Source organism: Phycodurus eques, chromosome 7, assembly GCF_024500275.1.
Source record: "Phycodurus eques isolate BA_2022a chromosome 7, UOR_Pequ_1.1, whole genome shotgun sequence".
Classification (NCBI taxonomy): domain Eukaryota; kingdom Metazoa; phylum Chordata; class Actinopteri; order Syngnathiformes; family Syngnathidae; genus Phycodurus; species Phycodurus eques.
The window spans coordinates 19,338,504-19,363,118 of NC_084531.1; the positions used below are offsets into that span (position 1 = coordinate 19,338,504).

Sequence of the window (24,615 nt, forward strand, 5' to 3'; positions counted from 1 at the left end):
CTTTCCTCTGACTGGTTGCCTCTGTGCAGAAGACCCACTTGTGAGAGAGCATATGTGTTTGTTGTGTTGACAGTGCTGGCTCGGGAGCAGAGAGGTAGGCAGAGAGCTTCACTAGTGATATTCACTAGATAAGTTTTAGAAATTCGAACGACCTGTTTTCAGGCCTCTCGGAAGATAATACATCTGGGACTCAGGAATGCGTGAGTGACTTTAATTCATATTTCACATTTACTGAGGCACAATAGAGCCAATATTATATCCCAAATACTAGAAAAAGTTGGTTTGGCAAAATACGGGACCTTTAAATTAAAATATGTAAAATTATTTGAGACTTCACTGTTGTGTCGAGGACGGCACGGTGGACGACTGGTTAGAGTATCTGCCTCACAGTTCTGAGGACCGGGGTTCAATCCCTGGCCCCGCCCGTGTGGAGATTGCATGTTCTCCCCGTGCCTGCGTGGGTTTTCTCCGGGCACTCCGGTTTCCTCCGACATCCCCAAAACATGCATGGTAGGTTAACTGACAACTCTAAATTGCCCGTAGTTGTGAATGTGAGTGCGAATGGGTGTTTGTTTGTATGTGCCTTGCGATTGGCTGGCAACCAGTTCAGGGTGTACCCCGCCTCGTGCCCGATGATAGCTGGGATAGGCTCCAGCACGCCTGCGACCCTAGTGAGGAGAAGTGGCTCAGAAAATGGATGGATGGATGGATGTTGTGTCGAGGCCAAACAGAAAAGGGAAAGTCTAACTTAAAAACAAAAAAAAATTCTGAAATTAAGCACCTTATTTGAACACCTATAATGTTTTCTTTTTATTTAGTTGCTATTATTGTGAAATGCAGTCCTAATTTTATTTAGTAAATGAGAGAACATCCAGTGTGAAATATCCACAGTCATGATTTGGGGTGCAATGTCCAGTGCAGGTGTTGGTAAACTCTGCTTTTTTAAATCCAAGGTCACCGCAACAGTCTACCAGAATATTTTAGAGGACTTCATGATTCCTTCTGCTGAGGATCTGTATGGAGATGTAGACTTCATCTTCCAGCAGGACCTGCCCCCTGCCCATACCGCCAGAAGCACAGACCTGGTTTGATGCCCATGCCATCGCCGGCTCTAAACCCCATTGATAATCTATGGGGTATTATCAAGAGGAAAATGAGGGGCACCAGACCCAAAAACACAGAAGAACTGACAGCAAGCATCAAGGAAATCTGGGCTTCCATAACACCCAGGCAATGCCACAGGCTGATTGCCTCAATGCCACAGCGCATCGAGGCAGTGATTAAAGCAAAGGGATTCCCAACCAAGTATTGAAGATTAACATATCGTTTTGAAAGTACCATATTTAGATTGATTTAATGTGACCCTAATTTCTTTATTTTTTCTGCAAAAACTGAGAAGTAAATGGTGATTTCTTCACAGTGTTCTAATTTTCTTTTTAAATTCCTGATTTCGTGGGTTTTATGAGCTGGAAGCCCAAATTATGTAAAAATAAAAAAATAAATACTTTGAAATTATTTAAATTGTGGGCCCTGAATCTATAATCTATGAAAGTTTAACATTTTGAATGGAGTTATGGAAATAAATAAACTTTTCCATGATATTAGATTTTTTTTGGAAAGGGTCTGTATATAATATATTGAGAGAGAGCAAGAGCAATGGATAACACAAAAATATTGTACAAACAGTATAAAAGATAGCGTGACAACTATAATAAAAATCTCCTTTATAGCAGTACCGCAAAGCAAGAACCGTGATAGAGCGGAGGATTACTGTATCTGTATTCCGTGACGATAAATTGCAGGGATTCCAATTTATCCAGGGCTGGGACTCATTGTTTCCATGACACGTCCATCCTGGGACTTACATAGTCTCAAGTGTAAAATGATCCATAGTTGTGTGGTGTTATTATTATCTAAGTACCAGTAATTAGCAATAAACCAACTGTGGTAACACAATACTGCTCACCTTAATGTTTATATGCTTGGTGGGAGTTAATATTAAAGGGAAACCTGTGCAAGTGACATCAAAAGCTATCAGTGTGTCGCTATGTGACACAAATAAAAGAATACAAAGTTACAACGTACAAAATAGGCAAGGACCAAAACAATGAAAATGGACCATCAATAAGTTTAGGAAAATGAAACTACATTAGTCTAGTTTATAGCTAATTGGGATTTTTGAGAGTTCTTCCAAGCCATTTAAGCATTTAACCATCTATGACGGTTCTTTTTTTGAAAAACAACAGCTGTGTATAAAACTAATTCTTATTGGAATACAAATGTACCTTCAAGTGGCAGAGAAATCTGAAAAAGGTACAATAGGCAGTCAGTCTGGAGCAGAGCCTGCTCATCACCTAGCAACCACTTACCATGTGCTGGGCAATAGCTGTAGGTAGTGTGCATTGCAAGATGATTCCCTTTAAAGGTAAATGAAAACCTTTTCCCCTAATTTTTCAACTTCGTTTTTACTTGCTCGTGGGGATCAGTGTTTGATTGCGCTTGATTACAATGTGCCAGAGGAATTATATATATATTCTTTAGTAGCTGCAAGGCGAGTTGTCTGAAGGTCCATTATCACAGTGAAGCAGGAGCTATTCCCTCACCTTAAATGATCTGACAACTGATCACCCATGTGAGGCAGTTTTATTCATTGACCAGCTGAAGTACGTTGAGGTTCTAAGCTCTTGCTTACTACCCCATTAAAACAATGAGATAGAGCTCTAAATCAGATACTACATCTGTAAATGGTCCTCATAGAGATGGATTAGGATGTAACTGATCAAATATCTGTTGTGCAATGAACAAATAAAACTTGTGAATGTCTTTGCTAGCCATGCAGTTTACCTTGGTATACTCTCATAGCTTCCTAAAGCTGGATCCCAGCAAACCTGGTATAACTTTCATCGACATAAAGGTTGCTGATTACATGACATCACACAAACAGCAAAGAGTCTCTACAACGGATCAGGCATATAAAAAAAACAATAAGGAAATGTGTTGTCCACATGACTTTTTGTCCAATTATAATAATTTGGTTGTGAAGTTCAGTAGCCTATTCAAATCTAATTTCCTAAGGAACAAATGTGCTATCTCTAGCAGGAAATTAATGTTGCCTGAGTTTTTTGTGACTGGATGAAGGAAAGCACTTTCCTTTGGGTCATTTTTGTCAATCTAGTCCTAAATCCAAACCAGAAAACTTCAGAATCTAATCTGATCTAATCTAATTCAATGTATATACTGTATGTATGTTCTATTACACTTTTGCTAATTAGGGTTACCGATGAGCTGGTTGCCAATCCAATTGTTGCCAATTGATTGTGTGTAAGTGAACATAGGCAGGCTACACAATGGAGTGGTTGCCAATCACAGGGATCATAACCAAATAAAACCAATTCAGATTTGAAACTGTGTCTACTGTACATCACCTACTTTTAGCACCCACCGGATCAAAGATATGAATGATTGCCTTTCCTTTTGGCTTGGTTTGTCGTTAAACCCCTTCTCATTGCGCTCCTCCTCCTGATGTCTTGTTTGCCAGCCCTTGTTTAGCTTGACAATCCAATACTTTTTACTTCCAAGCAACCAGGCCGAAGGAAGCAGTAGAGGGTGAGCCAAAAGAGCTAGCAATAGTGGCTAATTAGCTACAGCTGCTGATGGGACTGCATCTTGCTGGCTGCCAGAGGAGCCTTGACAAAATTGCAATCAGATGTAATCAGAAAGGATGAGGTATTTTTGCCATGTTAAGATCCCAGGCAAATTGGAGATAGCAGGAGGGGAAAATGGATAAGATGACAAAAGGAGCTTCAGAGAGGATATGTTTGTCTATGGAGATGTCATAGTTTGTCTGGTCTTTCCAGTTTGGTTTTAAGAGAGAAAGGACTAAAAGAGCCCAGATTGATATCAATCATCATCATCATCATGATCGAATCATCAAATATAAGCAATACCAATGTAATACTAAATTATTGGGATAGTCAAAAATGGTTTGCACATGCATTTTTAGGCACACTATAAAGTACTACTACCTATTGCAAATTCTAAACTGATCTCATCCATCCATCCATCCATTTTCTGAGCCGCTTCTCCTCACGAGGGTCACAGGAGTGCTGGAGCCAATCCCAGCTATCATCGGGCAGGAGGCGGGGTACACCCTGAACTTGTTGCCAGCCAATCGCAGAACTGATCTCATGAGATAGCTTAATTCACAATACTACAGTACATACATTTTATCAATCTATTTTGTCAGCAGATCAGCATCCAAAGATACTCTTTTAATTTGCCTGTCCTTTAAGATATCATAGATATCGCTGTGGGAACAGTTTTTCAGAACTGGGCAACATTTCTTTTTTTAAGAGTAAATCCCTGATTGGATCAGGAGTTAGCTTATACTTGCTAGTTAGAATTGCCCACGGAATAAGCTCTTTCGTCCTCGCTAAACAGTTTAATGCAGGTCCATCCCATGTCTATTGGTTAAAAAAAAAAGTATGAAAGTCTTCGGTGAAGCATACCATCTGCCACAGCATTTATAAGTGGTAAACATTGAATCAATATTCTTCCCAGTAAGAAGAGCATATTTAGTACACTATCAGTAACTGTTTCTGTTAGGGCTCAGAGCTTTTAAAAAGCTGGCTTTTCTGTTGTGATGTACGTCTACACTCATTACACAGATCCTTCAATGATTAGGAGGCTGCTCAGCATCACGACTTTCTGAAAGCATATCTTTTTAAATTCCAAGTTCCAACAGCCCTCTGTCGACAGACACTCATACACATGCACAAACACTCGCCTGGGCTCAGGATGCATCACTGCAACAGATGGAGTATTTTATCTATGGCGTTCATGTGGGCAGAGCACATTATGTCTGCAATTAGTTTTTTGTCTGATGCCACATTCTAGTCATGGCTTTAGATTTATATTCTTAAACCTGTTGCTCTGATAAGATTGGTTTTGTCTCTTTCTGAGGCAATAAAGACAGAAATCGCACAGTCTGGCGAGCAGAGACGTCTGTGACTCTAGTATGTCCTGTGAGAGGGTTCTAATGAAGTCTTGTGGAGGAATGGGACCTCTAACCTGTCTCCTACAATGACAGCAAGACTTATTTCTTTTAAGACCTGGCGATAAATAATATCTTTGCATACACAAGGCACACACAGTGAAACACAGAGCTGTAATGCAGACGGTGGCACATGCAGCTTGTTGCTACAGGAGGTTGTGCACTGAAGTATAACAGTCACACTGAATGTGACAAAATGTACTGAGTAATTTATGCAATTTATTTAAATGTATGCGATGTGTGAAAGTGGAGATGGTGTTTGCATAAATGCAGGCCAAAAAATAATGTGGTTTAATTGTATGTTTACAGTGGTCAAATGTTATTATTCTGTCCACCTACACATCCATTACCCACACAGACTAAAATGAGGCTGAGACTTTTATTACCGTGGAGGCCGTACTCAAATGGCAATTTCCAGTGGTTTACCCTGGCATTAGGTCGAGATCTGGGTCTCAGTCCAGGTCTAGGGAGGTTGGCTAATGCCAACATGCTGACAGCAGCTGGAGAGTGTCAGCAGATGTAAATTACCAAGTGTACTCTTTGGTTCATTAGTTGCTCTTTCACTTGCACCAAACACAGCTGTTGCCTGGCCAACAGAGCAAAGTGGCATGTGTGTAAGAGAGAGAGAGAGACAGAGAGACTGTGTCAAAGTTGAAGTAGTGTACCGCTCATTGGGCCACATGTCCACGCATCACATCTCTGTCTAATAATGGAGAAACATACTGTACCATTGAAGGACTGTTTTCAGGGCACTGGCTCATGTTATTTGTTTTTTCCCCCCACTTTGTATGGATCCTGCCTGTTGTTTGTTACTGCTATATTTCCCTGCCAAATGCATGTTGACCAGCCAAATCAGAATGATTGACATCAGCAGTTTGTCTTATCAACCTCTGTGCAAAACACTGACCACTACCTTATTAATATTCGACCTATGTCTATGAGAATGTTGAGTGACAATGTGTAAGTTTGCATTAGTAGTGTATTTATTATTGTATCACATTTTAGTTCTAAATGGTTGCACACACACTTCTTTTAGTGTGTGCCTCTATTTATAGCAGTGTTAGCTTATTGGCAATTAAAGGTGCTATAAAACTCTCTCCACACCACTCTGAATATAGTTATTAATCCTGTAATATTTACTTCAGCAGCATTTCCACCCATTGTTCCCACTATCCAAGACATGTTTGTGTACAATATGTATGCAGATTGCTGTGCTCTCCAAGCAAATATTTATTCAGACCCAAGGTCTACTGTAATTAACAGGAAGACGATTGGGGGAATTCTATTATCCCTCTCTCTGGAGTCACTAGCGGCTCTTCAATTCTCAGGTCTGCTGCCTGTGTTATGAAGATGTTTCGTCCATGACTGCTCAATTCGCTGTGTGTGTGCATGAGTGTTTGCATAGGTCTCAGAAAAACACTGTACAAAGGGCTTAGGCCACGAGCAGATTGTTTTACCAATGGTGTAATAACCACAATGCCAATGAGTAGAGAGCAGACCTCCATTAAGCCCATACTAAAAAAAAGTCTGACGTACAGTATTTGGTATTTGTGTGTCTATCTGTTTGTTATTTAGCAGGCTGCTACTTGATTCAAGTATGATGAAAAGATGGGCAGTGACATTATAATTCTGGGGGGTGAATGGTTGTTTTGATGCCATCGTGACTCAAACAGTGAAAATAAATCATCTTCATCCTGCTGCTGACACTACCCAATCATAATCGGTGTTTTTTTTTTCCCATTTTTTATTTATTTATATATTTTTTAGCTGATGTGTCACCCATCTACGATATTTTGCATAAATTGGTTTTGTAATTTCGTGTAATCCTGCTAACACTGTCTTTCTCACGATGAAAAGTTTACTGTTTAAAATCAACACATCTAGTGATGCACCTTTGCACAGTGCTGTACTTATGCATTTCTCAATCAACTCTAAGGGTGTATACAAACAATTGCCCTGCAATGTTTGAAGAAGAAATTACATTTTTAAAATAAAAGAATCAATTTAAAGTGCAAAGTTATTCAGCGATGTGAGGTGGAAGCCCATTTCACCAATGCTTTGGTTGAAGTCCCTCCAGACTAATTAAGTGAAAAAGCAAAAGATGCTTATGAAGCTTTCAAGTCACCCAGTGACACCAACTAAAGAGCCATCGACTGAGAAAATGGTGACAGCGTAGATAGACGGAGCCACAGAAGAATATGCGATGAGGCTATTTACCCTGAACCTGCAGCGTTTGCACAGATGACATCTTAATAAGCAAAGCTCTATGATACATTTCAATCTGAACTGCTCAATGTTTCTGGAGGACGGTGTACCAGTGCTCACATCTAATAGTTTTCCTTCCCTTCACCATCCGTCAAGTCACATTTAAGTATGCATGTCTTTGTACCAACATAGTAATCATAAGATTGTCCATTCATTAAAACCTTCTAATATATCAAAGCAACTTTCTCTTTTGTAAAACATATATCACACCAGATGAAAAATGCAACACTGTATTCCCAAAAATATGGATTCTTCATGCAATGCCTAGAATTAGACAAAAGGAGCAAATGAGAACTGTCAATCAATAGTTTACAATGATTTTTACACCGCCCTCACTTCCTTAATACTTTACATGGAGTTGTTCAGACATTTTATCTTTATTTGTACTACAAGGAGCTTTCAAGTGTTTCAGACATGTGCCAGAGCTGGCACTGCAGCCCGTCACCCACAGTATGCCACAATGAGCAGGAGTACAACTTTGATGTTTTCCTTTGCACCACTTTTTTTTTCTTCCTTTTTGCTGCCCCTGCACATGCACATCCCTTCCAAAAAACACTGCTCAATACAAAAGAAGATGCTGCTATCTGTGCCTGTAGCGGCTAAGTGGCATGATGGCTCTCTCCAAACACTCCCACAAATTGCTTACCACCTTACAAGGCCGCGGTGTGGGAGTTCAATCTCTGGAGGCCTGGTGAGTTAGTCAGAGCGATAGAACTATGTTCAGTCTGCATGAGCTACCAGGCAATCTGTTAATTAAGCATGCTAATGGTTGTAATTGTAGCTGGTGATGAACCCAGCTTCTGAGGTAAATGCTAGGTTTAGCCCACTGGTTGTCAGGGTTCACCGTGGGTGTCCGTATACTGTATCTGTGTCTCAACGGCAGACTCTCTGTTATAAGGCCAACTAGAATCTGTTCTATAATATCTTCAATTGTTAATTTAACCCAAACAATGTAAGTTACATTTTTACATTGTAATTGGTCATGGAAGTCAATAATATGTTTAGGAAACTTAATTGATGATTGACAAGGGAATAATGCTGGGGTGAACCACATCACATATTTGTTACCATTGACTCACACAAGTGTGAAAAACAAAACAGAAATAAAACTAACATTCAGCTCCTCTGTCCAGACTTCAGCATCTTTCCAGCCTTCATAATTTCACTCACTTAGCATTTTGCTCACTCAGGGCCTGATTAACGAAGTTCCCAAACAGCGGGAGCTAAATTGCATGTTCACTCACTCTAACACTTTTCCCTGCTGTTAGCAATAGGTGTAAATGTGGTGGAGAGGTTTTTCCACTTTAGGTAGCTCTGACAATATTCACCATGGAATATTTGGGAGAGCACTGCAAGCCCAAAATGTTTAAAGTGATGGACTTAAAAGTGTCAGCAAAAGACAAACAATCATATTACTGAGTTACAGAAAAGAAATCTATCTGATCATTTTGGTGGTAAAAACATAATTTTGTTTGACTTAACACGTCCCAGGTACCTGTCCTTCATAACATTGTGTTTATAACTCAGGACACCACACCTGAAAAACTGCTCTAGTAGAGGCCAGCACCACAATAGTGCTGAAATGACCCAGATGCAAAGAAATGCAGAGTTGACAGAAGTTTTGTCATACTGTAGGTGACTGGCTCCAAGTCAGGCGTTAGTTCATTCAGAAGCTCCAAAATGGCTTTGCTGTATAGACTGTATTTGTTCTCATTTTTGTTTCTGTCATTTCCAAAATGTTAAGACAAGCGGAAAAGATCTGTTCTCCATGTCACCTCTCATTTAGCCTGTGCCTCCTGGTCACGGTTACGCACAGTGGAGCCGCTTGCACCTACCTTTCAAACGTGCCATTGAAAGATGAAAAATCAGTCATCTTAATTTGTCTCAGGTTTGACTAATCACATTGTGTTTACTAAATTGATTTATTTGCTTATATTCCTCCCAGAACACGCAAAATTAACTGCGCAGCAATTTAACGCGTTTGGCAGAAGCAGTCCTCGGTTTGCCCAGTTTGTAGATAAGCTTCCACATATGTTTATGTGAACAATCAAGTTTGAATAAAATGTTGGCTGAACCTCCATATTTCTTAGGTAAAATGTTGTGTTTTTTTCCCCAACACTGGGCTACTATACTGTCATACCTGTTGGGGTATCAGTCCACATACTCAAATCATTTTCATGGTCTCCAAATCTGTGCTTACCACTTCAATTATTGCTATTGTTTCCCTGTAATAATGGGATACGAAGCACAGCGTGATTAAGGCTTATTCAGAATGGTAGCTGATTATACAAGAGCTATGCTGGTTACTTATAAACCATATAAATGCCAGCATTGAAATGTAAATGTGCACTGTTGCATTCACCATGATGAAAATTCCCTCCTCCTCCATTCTTATTACAGTTCCATTGTGTGTGGGGCACTGAGCACAGGCAGAATAGGAAGTAATGAAATCATAGGGTAGTAAATGATTTTGTTTGTTCCAAATCCCCATCCAGTGGCAAAACCTGTTGAACCGTTTGCGGCCTACAGGAATTAGACAGTGACGTTTTAACTTAAACCTATTTGAGTCGATAAGTAAAAACACTTCTGTCTAAAAATTACAGATAAATGATTATGGCTCAGATAGAGTGAATAGTGTTTTAAACAAGGAGAGATGATACAGTATTTTGCAACTGTGCTGTAGGATGCATGAATGGGAGTATGGGCTTCCGGAAAGAAAGGGAGATCTTCTTCTACTGGCCTGTTACAAAAACTGTGAACTGGGAAAAATAACCCTGTGAACTTGTGACCTTGATCGTGCTATAAACTGAAGGTTTATGCACTGGAGAGTCTCACAGGTACTTAGAGAACTGGAAAGAGCTGGAGGACAACAGCAGTATGAGATCAGAATAATTTCCCTCCCTTGGCTTTGGAATGCTCGTGATATTGAGCTTGGAATTAGTTCCGTGTAATCCATTCAGCCTCATAGCAGATTTCTGCAGAAACGACATTCCAGTGATTGGCCGGGATAGTCCCAGGGCAATTCACAGTTGTTTACTAAATAAATGGAGGTTTTCACAATACATTTTTCATCTTCAACAACAAAACCCCTTTGATTGACCCACCCCTCCAGTATGCATCTTTGGTTTGCACCTTTTGCAGCTTTCCTTTAACAGTTAAACATTCAAATTGAACTAGCAAACCAATAGCATTAGAGTTGTTTTTTCTTAACCAAATCAAACCTAACAATTTGAACACAGCCCTAGACAAAAAAAAAAAAAATGAATGTTCGCATCTAAATTTCCTGTGTTTTCCTCTTCCACCAGTTTACAAGGTCAATCATTTCCTATTCCATGTTGTGTCTGACATCGATGGGGATGGACAGAGGAAGCTTACCTATTGCTTGTACATGCTTTGGCATCGGTCTTTGCTATTACTCTGTGGTACTATGTGTCTATATGGCCTAAAGGCAGAACAACTAAGACAAGGAATGGGGGCAGCAGATACAAATGACCCCCCTCGGGCCATTGCTTTCATTCTGCGGGAGAGCAGGAAACCTAATGTAGGGGAAAAGGAGAGGTTACTTCTTTTATACAACACACAATGTGGAGGCACTTCAGTAAAGGGGGCCATAAAGCTGGTGATACGCCGACCTCTCCACCTGATAATGATGGACTCAGGGAGGAGAGGAAAGTTGGTAGAAATAAGTGCCTACCTACACAGGAATGCAGTCTTTATAGGGATAGGGATTCTATGTTGGATGTTCTTTGCAGCTTAGTCCAGCATTCCACTAATAGCACTGGCACATAGCCCACTAGTAGGCAGCATATTTCCTCTCCATGTACAAACATCAAAACAAGAATTGGCTTTTCACTCAGCCTGCCCATGTGGAAGAAAACAGCATGGCAACTGGCAACAGGAGCCATTAGCAAGCTTGAAACTTTGCCTTACGGATGGAGCCTTTTTCACCTTTTTGTGGTTGTTTACAGTGGCATGCTCTAGTTGATGAGAGCCACTAAAGCATTTTTTTTAAGTAAGCCTGGAAAGCTACAGAGGGAAAGTAACAAATGCAGAAAGCCTGGGTGCTGCCGACACAGGTGGTGGCGACAAGCCTGCTAGTGATGGCTAAGCTATCATCATGGCCTTTTGTCCCTCCAAAAATGGCACAATGGCCATGCTTTGTACCACCCATAAAAGGCCATTATGCAGAGAGGTAGGGCTGTCAAACAGATTGTGACAGCCTTTGCAATCGATTTGATGTGAATTCAGCTAATTCTAATCTAATAGTTTTTGTTATTTGCGCAGAATGCCCATACGTTTTTGCATACGTTTTTGAAATAACATTATTCACACTGCTTATCCTGAGTGTACTTATGCTGCAAACACCTCAGCCAACCGAATCAGTCCACCGAAGAAGGATAATGATACTGTGAGTGGGTGTGATGACAATTTGTTTTTACTCGCCAAATATATTTATAGAATTAAATCATATGATTGAAATGTAAATCTTGTTAGTCAGTGAAAAATCACACAAGCACTGAAGAGAGTCCTATTCAGCTCTCTAGTTGTGTCCGAAATGACGGTAACAGTGGCTCCGTAAGCACAGAGTTTGCTAACAAAATTGCTGATCAAAGTTGATTGTGGTGGATCAAAAGCTTTCATTGAAATGCGGCACGAGCTCACTCAAGAGTCTTTGTGATGGCCATTAGATGATACGTCAATTTATTTCTTGTTGTTTTAATCCTTTTTATGTATCATCCATCTGTGGATGATGACAACTTTGTGTCACTGAGCCTGTTTCAAAAGTATGTCAGGTATTATAATAAGCATCACTACCATACCCATTAAAGAGCCACACAGATACACTCAAGTGGGATGACTGCCATAATCACTCGTCTTTGTGTTGACCTTTTGGGGGTTTCATGCTTTGTGCTTTTCAGAGTTCATTGGATTGTATTGCGACTGTTTGCAATTCTCTTTACAGGATATTTAAGATGGTAGCGTGTTGTTCAATTGAAAATGAACTGAATTAAATTAACTTACTTATTCAGTGGTAATTCACAACCAAAAATAATTTAAGGCACTTTCCAGAAGAACCAGGTTTGTGATCTTGTGCTGTGGAATGACCCATCATGTTCTTGGGTTAGGGTTAGGAACGGATTGATCTCAGGAACGGATTGATTCTATTTCCATTGATTTTTGACGGGAAAATGCTTCGGTTCCTATGTATTAACAATGAAAACCAGTTAGTATCTGGTGAAACTACCATTTGCCTCACACAGTGCAAAATATCTGCTTCGCATAGAGTTGATCAGGTTGTTATTTGGGGTCTGTGCAACGTTTGTCCACACCTCTTCAATATCTCGGCAAAGGAGCAAAGTGCTCATCAAGAGATTAGGACAGATGTTTGAAATATATTTGAGTAAAACAGGCCTGTTTTGTACAAAAAAAAATATATAAACACAGATCCTTGAGTTCAGCTTATGCAAAATGGGAGCAAAAACAGAAGTCTTTATATTTCTGTTCAGTGTATACTGTGGAAATGCACAACATTGAGGGGAGAAGAGGATTTGTGTGTATGGTAAAGATGAGTGATTTGTGTGAAGGACGGGGGCGGTTTAAATCCGGCATGTCACCACTTGAATCAGAGTCACTTAATTTAACCTCCTTTTGTTTAATTAACCTAAGATTTGAGAGGTAATTAGGTTTAGGTATTATAGACCGATTACTCTTTCTTGCTTTAGGCAGAAGTGTGGATGTGGTTAAATTTTTGCGTCAGATTAGATCTGATCTGGCATCAGTTTGAGCCTGTAGGGAGAATCCAACGATGGAAGGAAAAAGTAAGTGTGAATGAGAGCAAGGCTGCACAGGGTTAAAGTTTCGTTATACAGTAATTTTCTAGTGCTGAAGTGTTGTGGCTTTTGTATCTTCACGCAGTGAATTTGTTTCACCTTGTGATCAAAACACAATGAATACAATCAAGCTCCAGAACAATGGGAAACACACATGTGGAAAACTAATTTAGGAAGAAAAAAAAGGGCTCAAGGATTTGTGTTATGTTCTTCAATGCTGTTGTTTTTCACTTTGCTTGTTGATGTTTGAAAGGGCTAAAAAGCCTTTAAATGAATGTTACAACCATCTTCTTTGTGGCCACAGTTCATATACTTTTTGTTTGGAGTTTGAGGTTCTGCAGTATGTACTCGAAGTGCGCAAAAATTAACCTCTCATTGAAGCTATAGTTTCGTTTTTTAATAAGATCGTATAGGAGGACAGCAGTGTTCTGCTGCAGACAGCAACATGTATTACTCAGTGAGAGAACATGCCATAAGCAGTGTGCTCTGTTCACCTAATCACCAAATCTGTCATGCCAAGCCTCATTAGCCTGATGGGAGATCTATGGCGAGTGGCCCCCACACTAGCCTCCTGTGGCCCACAAATCAATGTTCTCACAGCGTGGTGTGGTGAGGGAAGTACGATGGGAGCCTCTGTCCTATCTGTCAGTCCACACGGCTTTGGTTTAATTTTTAGCAGTTTGAAAATGGCTGATCTACTTGTAAAAATGGAGCTAAAACAAAACAACTGTAGCACGATAAGTGATGTACATAAAGTGGTTTTAAAGCACAGGCCTGCCCATATATCCCTCCATCCAACTATTCATCTGTCGTTCCTTCTTGATACTCTACCGCCACTTATCCATATTTGAAATTACAAAAGCCTCTCTCATGGCTGGCTTATCACCCATGTAATGACAAAGTTCAAATGTGACTCTATCCACACAGCTCAGAAAGCCATTGAAAGCCTCTCTGATGGGAGTGTCCACATCAGCTACTCAAAAAAATTATTTTGCTTGTAATAAAAATGCTAATATTTATGAAAAACCTACATTGATCAGCTTTCGAATCAACAAAACTTGAAAGGTGTTTCCTGGTGGGCTCAAATAACCTTTAGTCATTTTTTTAATGGCCAGATTTACATTTTGACTGGCAACACTTCTCAGTCTCTGCAAAGAACAAGAGTTTTTAAAGTGTCCTTGTTGTGTAGCGCTCCAATTGCTACCAAAGAGTCATACAAGGGTACTTATAACGTAAGTGTGTGATAAAATGCAACTATCAGGAGCTTCATTTATTTAAAAATACTTGAAGACAGAAGCATGCATTGTACCACAAATTCCAGGTGCAGTTATCTCTGCTCTGAACCTTAAAGCACTTTCACAGATGTGCCAAATCTCATTTTATGCTTCTTTGCTTCCTTCTCAAAAAGTGACAGGTTCATAAGTTTGTCTTTATCAATTTTCAGAGCCCATAAGTAATTTAGTGTGCATCTCGTACAAATATCTTCCTCTTTTACTCATGATTTCTCTGACTTTGTCTCATCTCATCAAACCAACAGCAATTACCATTCCTCATATGCACTTGGGAGATAAAATGATAGGATAAAGAAACTTGGGCATTTGTAAAAATAATAATAATAATAAAAAAACAAATCCAAAGCCACTTTTCAAAATAGCTGTTCAGTTTTGTTCATATTGGTGTGGACTTGCAAATCCTAATTATGCTTGAATTTTCACCATAGGATCTATAGACAGGCAATAGCTTGTTCACTTGCATAAACAGTGTGTACCTGTAGAGAAAAACCCGACAATTCTCTGTCAATCAGAGAATACCAGTTTATCTACACTAATTGCACTTTGGTACTGTAACCAGTACTCCGATGAAAGGGTCCTTAAAAATGAGACGTTACGGGTCGGACATTTTTGGAGATGTTGGAAACGCAGATACACAGTGGGTACGGAACGTTTTCAGACCACCTTACATTTTTCACTCTTTGTTATTTTGCAGCCATATGTTAAAATCATTTAAGTTAAGTTTTTCCCTCATTAATGTACACACAGCACCCAATAAAAATGTAATGTTGAATTTTTTGCTGATTTATTAAAAAGAAAAACTGAAATGTCACACAGGCATAAGTATTCAGACCCTTTGCTGTGACACTCATATATTTAACTCGGGTGCTGTCCATTTCTTCTGCTCATCCTTAACATGGTTCTACACCTTCATTGGAGTCAAGCTGTGTTTGATTGTACTGATTGGACTTGATTAGGAAAGCCACACCCCTGTCTATATAAGACCTTACAGCTCACGCTGCATGTCAGAGCAAATGAGAATCATGAGGTCAAAGGAACTGCCTGAATAGCTCAGAGACAGAATTGTGGCAATGCACAGATCTAGTCAAGGTTACAAAAATAATTCTGCTGAACTTAGGGTTCTTAAGAGCAAAGTGGCCTCCATAATCCTGAAATGGAAGATATTTGGGACGATCAGAACCCTTCCTAGAGCTGGCCGTCCAGCCAAACTGAGCAATTGGGGGAGAAGAGGCTCTTCTGAGAGAGGTAAAGAAGAACCCAAAGATCACTGTGGCTGAGCTCCAGAGATGCAGTCAACCATCACTGCAGCCCTCCACCAGTCAGGATTTTATGGCAGAGTGGCCCGACGGAAGCATCTCCTCAGTGCAAGACACATGAAAGCCCGCATGGAGTTTGCTAAAAATCAGCATGTGTGGAGAAAATCAGGCATTGCTCGTCACCTGTCCAATACAGTCCCAACAGTGAAGCATGGTGGTGGCAGCATCATGCTGTGGGTGTGTTTTTCAGCTGCAGGGACAGGGAGACTGGTTGCAATTGAAGAAAAGATGAATGCGGCCAAGTACAGGGATATCCTGGATGAAAACAGAGTGCTCAGATCCTCAGACTGGGTCGAAGGTTCACCTTCAAAAAACACAATGACCCTAAGCACACAACTAAAATACCGAAAGAGTGGCTTCAGAAAAACTCTGTGACTGTTTTTGAATGGCCCAGCCAGAGCCCTGACTTAAACCCAATTGAGCATCTTTGGGAAGACCTGAAAATTCCAGCTTCCAGCTCCTTCCCTCAGGTAGGCGCTACCGATCAATGCAAAACTAGAACTAGTAGACATTCCAACAGCTTCTTCCCTCTTGCGATCAACTTCTTAAACACCTGACCTACAATTCCATTACAACATGCTGGCAATTTTTTGACTTGAGTTCGTTGTCACATTTCTGTGGGCCAATTATGTATAACTCGTGCACTCACTGTAGTTGTCCCGCCATGCTGCACTATTTGCATATACTGGCCACTCATGCCAGAATAGCATCTGCTCCATTTGCACACTGATTGAGGAGTATCTGTAACATTTGCACAACCAACATTGTCCCAGATTATTGCACTACTCGTCACTTTAAACCGCATACACTCCTTGAAGTCTCAGCGCCCTTTGCACAATGGTCATTGCACCGGACTATTGCAATATTAGTCATTCGAACTGCTCTAAGTGCTAGAGGACTCTCAATCTTTTTGCACAATTGTCAAAAAAACAAACAAACAAAAAAATGTACCGGCATTACCAGATAACTAGCAACCCTTTACTGCTCAGTGACTGTTTTTTTTTTTGTCAATGTCTTTCTGCCTCCAAAGTGTTCTGTAAATTGACTGTCTGTTGTCGTACTAGAGCGGCTCCAACTACCGGAGACAAATTCCTTGTGTGTATTTTGGACATACTTGGCAAATAAAGATGATTCAGATTCTGATTCTGAAATGGCTGCCCACCAACATTCACCAGCCAACCGACATAACTAGAGAGGATCTGCAAGGAGGAATGGCAGACGATCCCCAAAAACAGGTGTGAAAATCCCAAAAAGATTAGCTCAAAAGGGTGCTTCTACTAAATACTGAGCAAAGGGTCTGAATACTTATGGCTGGGTGATATTTCAGTTTTTCTTTTTTTAATAAATCTGCAAAAAATTCAACAATTCTGTTTTTTATGTCAATATGGGGTGCTGTGTGCACATTAACGAGGAAAAAAAATAACTTAAATGATTTTAACAAATTACTGCAATATAACAAAGAGTGAAAAATTTAAGGGGGTTTGAAAATGACAAATATAATAAAGAGTGAAAATTTTAAGGGGTCAGAATACTTTCCGTCCCACTGTATATACCACACTGCTAGTGGAAACAGGGTTAATCTTGTTTTTCCAAAATTGTCTAACAATATTTGTGTGATGGTACTATGGTTTAACAGTTGTTTGTCCTGCCTCCCTTTTTAAATAAGTCAACAGCAAAAATGCATTCGTATGCACACTTAATACACAAACTCAAAACAGCAACAATACAATGAATGGCCGCTCACCCGGGACTGCGGTATAATTAACTGGAGAGGCTGACTAGGGATTAGGCCAGGAGGGCCGTCGAATTGAAGCTCAGATAATGAGCTGAAGTTTCTTAATTTGTTCTCCCCAGTAATTCCAGAATGGATTAGCAGTAACTTTATTCGCCTCTTCCCACCGATTAGCTTGGCTTGCTGGGTTTTGTTGGAAGCAATGGAGAGAAGAGTGGAGATGAGCACAGTAGGGGCGGTTGCGCAGCTTATGATTTGACTTGCTCAGTGCTAAATGTGCATTATTGTTTGGAGGACAAAGTCATTCACCTGCTTGGGAATACGATTCACTTGCTCAAATTACCAACAGGATAAGTAGTTAGACAGTTATTTACCTGTACCATTGCTCAGAGAGAATCAATTTCATTACACTGGTCAACAACAAATTTATTGTTGGTGATATTTTTAGCTGATTTAGGACAATTTTGATGTGCTGAATCCAAATATCACATTGGTTTTGCTCAATCAGGTCAACTTTTTTAACTATGATCATGTTTGTTTCACATTTTTGTTTCCATGTACAGGTATTCTCGCTTTAGAGGTTCACATAAATGGAAGTTTATGCCCTGAGTTTTGAACAATGATGATGCAACATTAAATTTACAGGTACTTACTTTTATCAATGTATATTTTTTCATATTTACGTTAAGCAAAGTTGGTAACAGTTTATTAATCAAAATAAATTAAACTAGGCATAAAACATTACCTGAACAACAGGAACAAATGTCATTTTCGGATTCAGTGATGCAAAATTATTTTAAATCAGTTGAAAAAACATAGACAACTTACAATTTTTTTTTAAATTCAAGTCAAAGATTTTATACACATACTGGATGTACCTTTTACAAGAATGGTTACATGTTTTACAGCTTGGAAACAAAAATGGCTTAGTAAATGTACAAATTGGTAGCTGTGTGTTCAATAATTTGCATTTTGGAGTAAAGTACTAATTGTTTCTTGAATGACAAAAAAAAGAAAAAAAAGGAATGGATCTGCATTTAGGTGTATTTTTCTGTGATTCCGACATTCAGCGAGGAAAGTAGCAAACATTTTAAGATGACATAAGGTTCCACAAACCTGAGCATCTCAATTTCGTTCCATCTCCTCAACAGGACCAGGACTGTCCTGACTTGAGCCTGTCACTGGGGTTTTAAAACACCTGGGCATGATGTCTTGACCTGTTATAGCACCTGATGCATAATAATAATAATTGACAGGTCTTTTTTTCGATCCTCCTGCTTCTCAGGGCCATGTTTGAGAGCACCCCGATGGTGGGAACCCACACCTTCAGGCACAGTTTCTCTCCATCGGACTCATTCTGCCTCACATGGATGCTGCAGAGCTGTCTGTCAATAGTAAACAAACCACGAGTGCAAGCTAGTCAGATGATGGGGAATATGTGGAACTGAGTATGTGTTGTAAATTTGTTTTCTAACTCAAACGACAGAGTCTAAGAAGTTTGAACAAATAAGTGTGTTTATAAAAAATATGCAATGTCGTCATTTAAAGGTTTGTTCAAATCAGTTATGCTTGAATGCCTCCACACGGCAACACAATCAATGAATTTTCGTGGGAGACTTTTTCGTGGGAGACAGAGATACAGGCATATTGTTTTGTTGATGTAGAGTGGTAAGAAACATGTTTATATTCCCAAGCATGGCCTCCTAAGATTTGGCTACATAAGCCTGACCTACAGTATGCCTCATATCAACTCCCTGTAACAATCACTATAAAGTCTATCTACAATCACATACGATTTTAGCAGGGGTAATAGGAGATTTTTAAGGGTTAAAGGTACACAACCAAGCAGTATGTAATTTCATTTCTAAAGAAGAGATTTGAGATTTCATTGCACTTTTCAGTGCATCTCTGATTCGACATCAGTATGGAAAATCTATTGAGGGCACTCCCAATTTCTGTACACTCACATTGCCAAAATGTCCTAAGTAGGTGAGGATCTCCTCAAACCAATTAAAGAGGGGAAAAAAGACTTATTGTGACTCAGGCCAGGTTGTTATCGTGATTTCATCAGTGGCGGTTCTAGCCCGTTTTTAGCATTTCTATCTTTGCATTATTTAGCCTCTGCCTCACAGTGGAAGTCTGTGAAAGTTTTTGAACATGCACTCGCCTGAGAAATCTCACACCTTCACTGCAACACTGAGTGTTACATTCAAGCTTTGCTTTTGGTATGATGTCAACAGTACGTCTTAATCTATTGCGGGACGTGATATAAAGGATTAAAAGAAACGAAAATGCACAAGTTCTGCAGCTGATGATAGTGGGTGTGACGCCTCAAATATAAGCGCTGTCTCACAGATTAGAGCGTCGTGAACATCTCATTGGTAGACAGCCTTCATCAAGGAACACAAATCCCATGGTGAAAGCCGTGTGAGTCAGGACGGGAGTCAGTGAGTTGGCTTCTGACAAACTCGTTTGTATAGACACTTATGGTGCTTATTCAGGCAATTAAAATCGCCATTGTTTAGTATAGCTGACTGTAAACATACTTCGAGAGACTGGTTACAAGGAAAAAGTGACCACAGAGAAAAATGCAAGGAACATTTCAATTTTAGACTTTTTATATCTACACAATATGTGTTCTCTGCAGTTAACCCAACAGTCGCACACAGGAGCAAGCAGCAACTTTGAAGCTATGTTATGCTTTCGAGGTGTTGCTCAAGGGCACCACAGCTGAGGGTGTAAATTTGGATCTGTAATCATAACCATTGGACTAGAATGCGCAATGAATGGAAAAAAATGCTTGTATAAGGATTTTGAGCTTTAAACACACTGCTATTATTCTAAACACATCTATAGACTACACTATAAACTGTATATTTTTGGGAGTTTGCAGATGGTGTGACAAACTGTATATGTTAAAGGTACCAATTTGGGTATAAACACACACTAGTGTGTCTGTGCGTGTGTGTGTGTGTGTCTGTGTGTGTGAGAGTGAGTAAATGAGAGTGTAGTAGAGACTCCTGTTCATAGTATTAAACGAAACCTTTCTATACCCAGAGGGGCCGGAGTATGGCTGACCTCTGCTGTGACCTCACTTGTGTTGACACCAACTGCACTTCACACATGCTCCCTGAGGTGCAATGTGCCCACCATCCTTCAGAAATGAGACCACATTAAAGAAGGATTTAGAGTCCAGCTTGAGCACTCCACACACAACATCAGAGCGTGTACTAATGAAAGACTCAAATTCTGCTTTACACAAGATGCTGTTTTCATCTCAGAAAGCAGAAGAAGGGTGCATATCTTAGTGTCACGTGTAAAACATCCACTGTGAAGTAAAAGGCTTGTCTTGATATTTGTTCTGGATTTTGAGTCAGATTAGTTTTTTTTGAAAGGTAGAGAAACATCATGTGCTCGTTTTAGAGGCAGGGCATATTTTTTCTTCCATTGCGAGTGGCATGATAAATACTCAAAAGTCTTTGTAGCTTATGTGAAAGTGAAAAATGACTCCCTGTCAGCAATTATAGGAGCAAGAGTTTAGTGAGTGTGCTTTTGTTTAATTGTGAAATTCCTAAATTAAAATACAGTATGATCAACTCATTTCAGCATCACTTGGACTCATTTGGAAAATAGTCCAAACACGTAAATACAGACCAGAAAAGCAAACTTCTTTGTCTAAATGTCAAACACCACCCACCACATTGTTAAAGTATTATGTGTATAGACCTGGGCATACTTTAACCATATTATTAAATCGTTTTTCATGATCTTTTTTTATTTCTTTTTTGGCAAGAGAAGATGGGATGGGATGATGGGAATTGGACATCAAGAGTGAAGTTTCGTTGTCAAAAACTGTGTTCATGTTATTGTTGACTATAGGTTTGTACATGAGTTGCATAGTGAGTCTAATTCAAAAGATTCCCCTTCCCTCATTTGTATCTGCATGTGCTATTTATGACAGTTTTATGAAGATCATACATCCACTTTCCAAGGTTGCTGACAAAGTCATGTCTTCTTCGACATTATCCTCTGTTATAATTGCTATCAGGGGTAATTGCCATTCTGTAAAACTGACCACAGGTAAGCTGATAACAGGGACAAAAGGTGATTCATTAATATAGTCCAAGTCAGCTCTTTTATGGAGCATGTGGGATGTCTGAGGACTAATTTTACTGGCGAGTATCTATGAGAACAAAGGGTGCTTCACAACATCCATTATGACATTCCATAATTGATCAGACGTTGCATTTTTCAAGAGGGATCTGTCATCAGTTTAGGAGATTTTTATCGAACATTGTTCACCTTGTGTTTCACCGATTGCCTGCTTGACAGCCTGAGTGGCTGATAAGAAATAAGCATGAAATGCTATGTTAGGATACCTGTCAAATTTGTCAGCTTCCCAAACCTTGCCTGAATAGGCCTCCAGATTAATTTATGATTCATTAGAATTTGGGGAAATTGTTATTTGTCTTTGATAATCTTTTCTTGTTGCATACCACTAATTTGTGGTAAATTATTTGAATCTACCTATTAGTATTCACTACAGATACCAAAATGCTCTACACCCGTACCAGTGGATCAGCAAAATTAAGTTACACCATAGATGTCCACTTGTCTCAGTGGCATGATGTCCATGATTGGACTCCCTTTGTGAGAACACCCTGTGATTTTCCCTCATAAACATGTAAGCCTAATGCTGCGTGACAGGTCTGGTACTCCACTGCCCAAACAAATCTGTCATGTTTTGTCATGGTGGCAAAGAAAACCAGCTGACTCCCCTCTCTGTGGAAGGATGTAGTGTATCACAATGCAGGCACACATAAAGCCAGGGAAGTGTAAAACAGGGAAGGGTGGGGACTTGTTCCTAAAATAACAAAATACTGTGCAAAATCAGTGCGATAGGCACATCAAAAAGATTTCCCACAAATACAAAATTAAAAGTGTTTGAATTTAAAATGAATAAGCTGCATATGTGATCAAATAAACCAGTAATTTATAACATATGGGACGTGCCTCCCCTGGTGGGAACCAGAAGTCTTCACAGGATGTTTAGCAGAAAAATAAAGTTTGACTATGTATTTTTAATCATGCTAAGCTAACTTCAGGTGCATGTGAAAGACAAATTTGATCAATATTTTAGTTCCTAAGATGAGAGTGTAGAAAGCTCCACAAAATAGCCAACAGAAAATGAAACTGATTTACTCTGCGCTACAGTAAGATGGTAGTACAGAAAGCAACACTAATTACAGTGGACCCCCGCTATTCACGTGGGATAGGGACTGGGCCCGACCGCGAATAGCGAAAATCCGCAGATATTTGACACCCATTATAATTGCATCCATTTTTTCAAAAAAAATGTTAAGCCCCCAAAAAATCTTCAATATGCGGGGATAAATTGCCACTAAGTGTTTTTGGAGTTTTTGGGGAGTTTTTGGGGATTTTAATGAAAAAAAAAAAATCAAAAATATTAAAAGTTTATATTTTTTTAAATTGAAAAAAAGAAAAACATTGAAAACAAATTTGCGGATAGGTGAATCCATGGGTGCCGAACTACAAGTATGCAGGGGTTCACTGTATTTTTGTGTCAAAACCCAGTATGATATGTTTAAAAATACACTTACTCCACATTTCACAAAGGAATTTAATGATTTTTTTGCTAAAACTTGATAATTTCAGGTAGGGCTATTTAAAGTGTCTTTAAATTTTAAATCAGATTATACGTTGCCCACAATTTAAATGTGAAAATGCGGGGTTGTGTATGTTCCCAAGGTTTTTTGAAAAAATAATAATAATAATTTTCACATAAATCCCAAAACAATGTTTTATTAAGTGAACAGAGCAGGATATCAACTTCGATGATTCACAAGTAGAATAACACATCTGAAGCTTGTAAAATCACATACAGTATTAAGATCTGTCAAATGAGCTGAGGAGAATTTAACATATTAAAGTTCAAAACTGGCTTGTATCCTATATTGCAACCACGAGCTAAAGTTCACATGAAGTACCTAACTATGGGAAAGACAGATTGGATATACTCTACTGAACAAGCTTTTTGTGCTTATTTAATGCACCGTCCAAAACTATTTTCTTTGATTCACTTCACCCTGGAGCTGCTTAGCCAGTATTGTCATGAATTGATTCGATCCAACCTAGAAAAATGAAACAAATCGATGACAAGTCAGCTGGCTCGCATAGCTTGGTTTGCTCATCTTGGCCTTTATGTATCACTTGGCATCCAAAGTGCAACATTGACCTCTGGCATCAAACAGCAAAACTGTCAATGAACAAGTTTGATGACTGCTTTATTATTCTCTGGAATGAATAAAAAAAATAAATAATTGAATTTGTTTTGCGGCACGGTGGACGACTGGTGAGAGCATCAGCCTCACAGTTCTGAGGACCCGCGTTCAATCCACGACCCCGCCTGTGTGGAGTTTGCATGTTCTCCCCGTGCCTGCGTGGGTTTTCTCCGGGCACTCCGGTTTCCTCCCACATCCCAAAAACATGCATTAATTGAAGACTCTAAATTGCCCGTAGGTGTGACTGTGAGTGCGAATGGTTGTTTGTTTGTTTGTGCCCTGCGATTGGCTGGCAACCAGTTCAGGGTGTACCCCGCCTCCTGCCCGATGATAGCTGGGATAGGCTCCAGCACGCCCGCGACCCTAGTGTGCTCCCCATCCCCCGTAGCAGTGCTGGCCAGATGATTTGATGATTTAAACAATATAATAATGATAATATTAATAAAACAGTAATAATTTCTTCAGTGAATTGATTTCTACAATGATTCCGAGGGTTTGATGCCCGCTGTTTACATACTGTATTTATGAATGGAATACGTCTGACATCCACCACATACATGTCCGTGGGATTCGCATATCTGTCAAATTCACCAAAATCACTTCAGTACCAAAAGTTAGACGTTTCCTGAGAAGGTGTAAGTTTAGACCGAATTTCAGCCACCAAATTGTCACTGTGCCAGGCAGATGTCAAAGGATGCATCCTTTTCTCCAGGTACTTCGCTTTCCTCACACATCCCAAAAACATGCATGGTAGTTTGATCGAAGACTCTAAATTGTCTGTAGGTGTGTGTGTGAATGGTTGTTTGTCTATACGTGCCCTGCAA

General features: G+C 39.6%; 1 protein-coding gene across 9 annotated transcripts in view; it reads left to right on the forward strand.

The window, feature by feature from the left end:
* Positions 1-24,615, forward strand: part of kirrel3b (kirre like nephrin family adhesion molecule 3b) — a 204,286-nt gene that overhangs the window by 59,975 nt on the left and 119,696 nt on the right. The gene's annotated exons all lie outside the window — the stretch shown is intronic.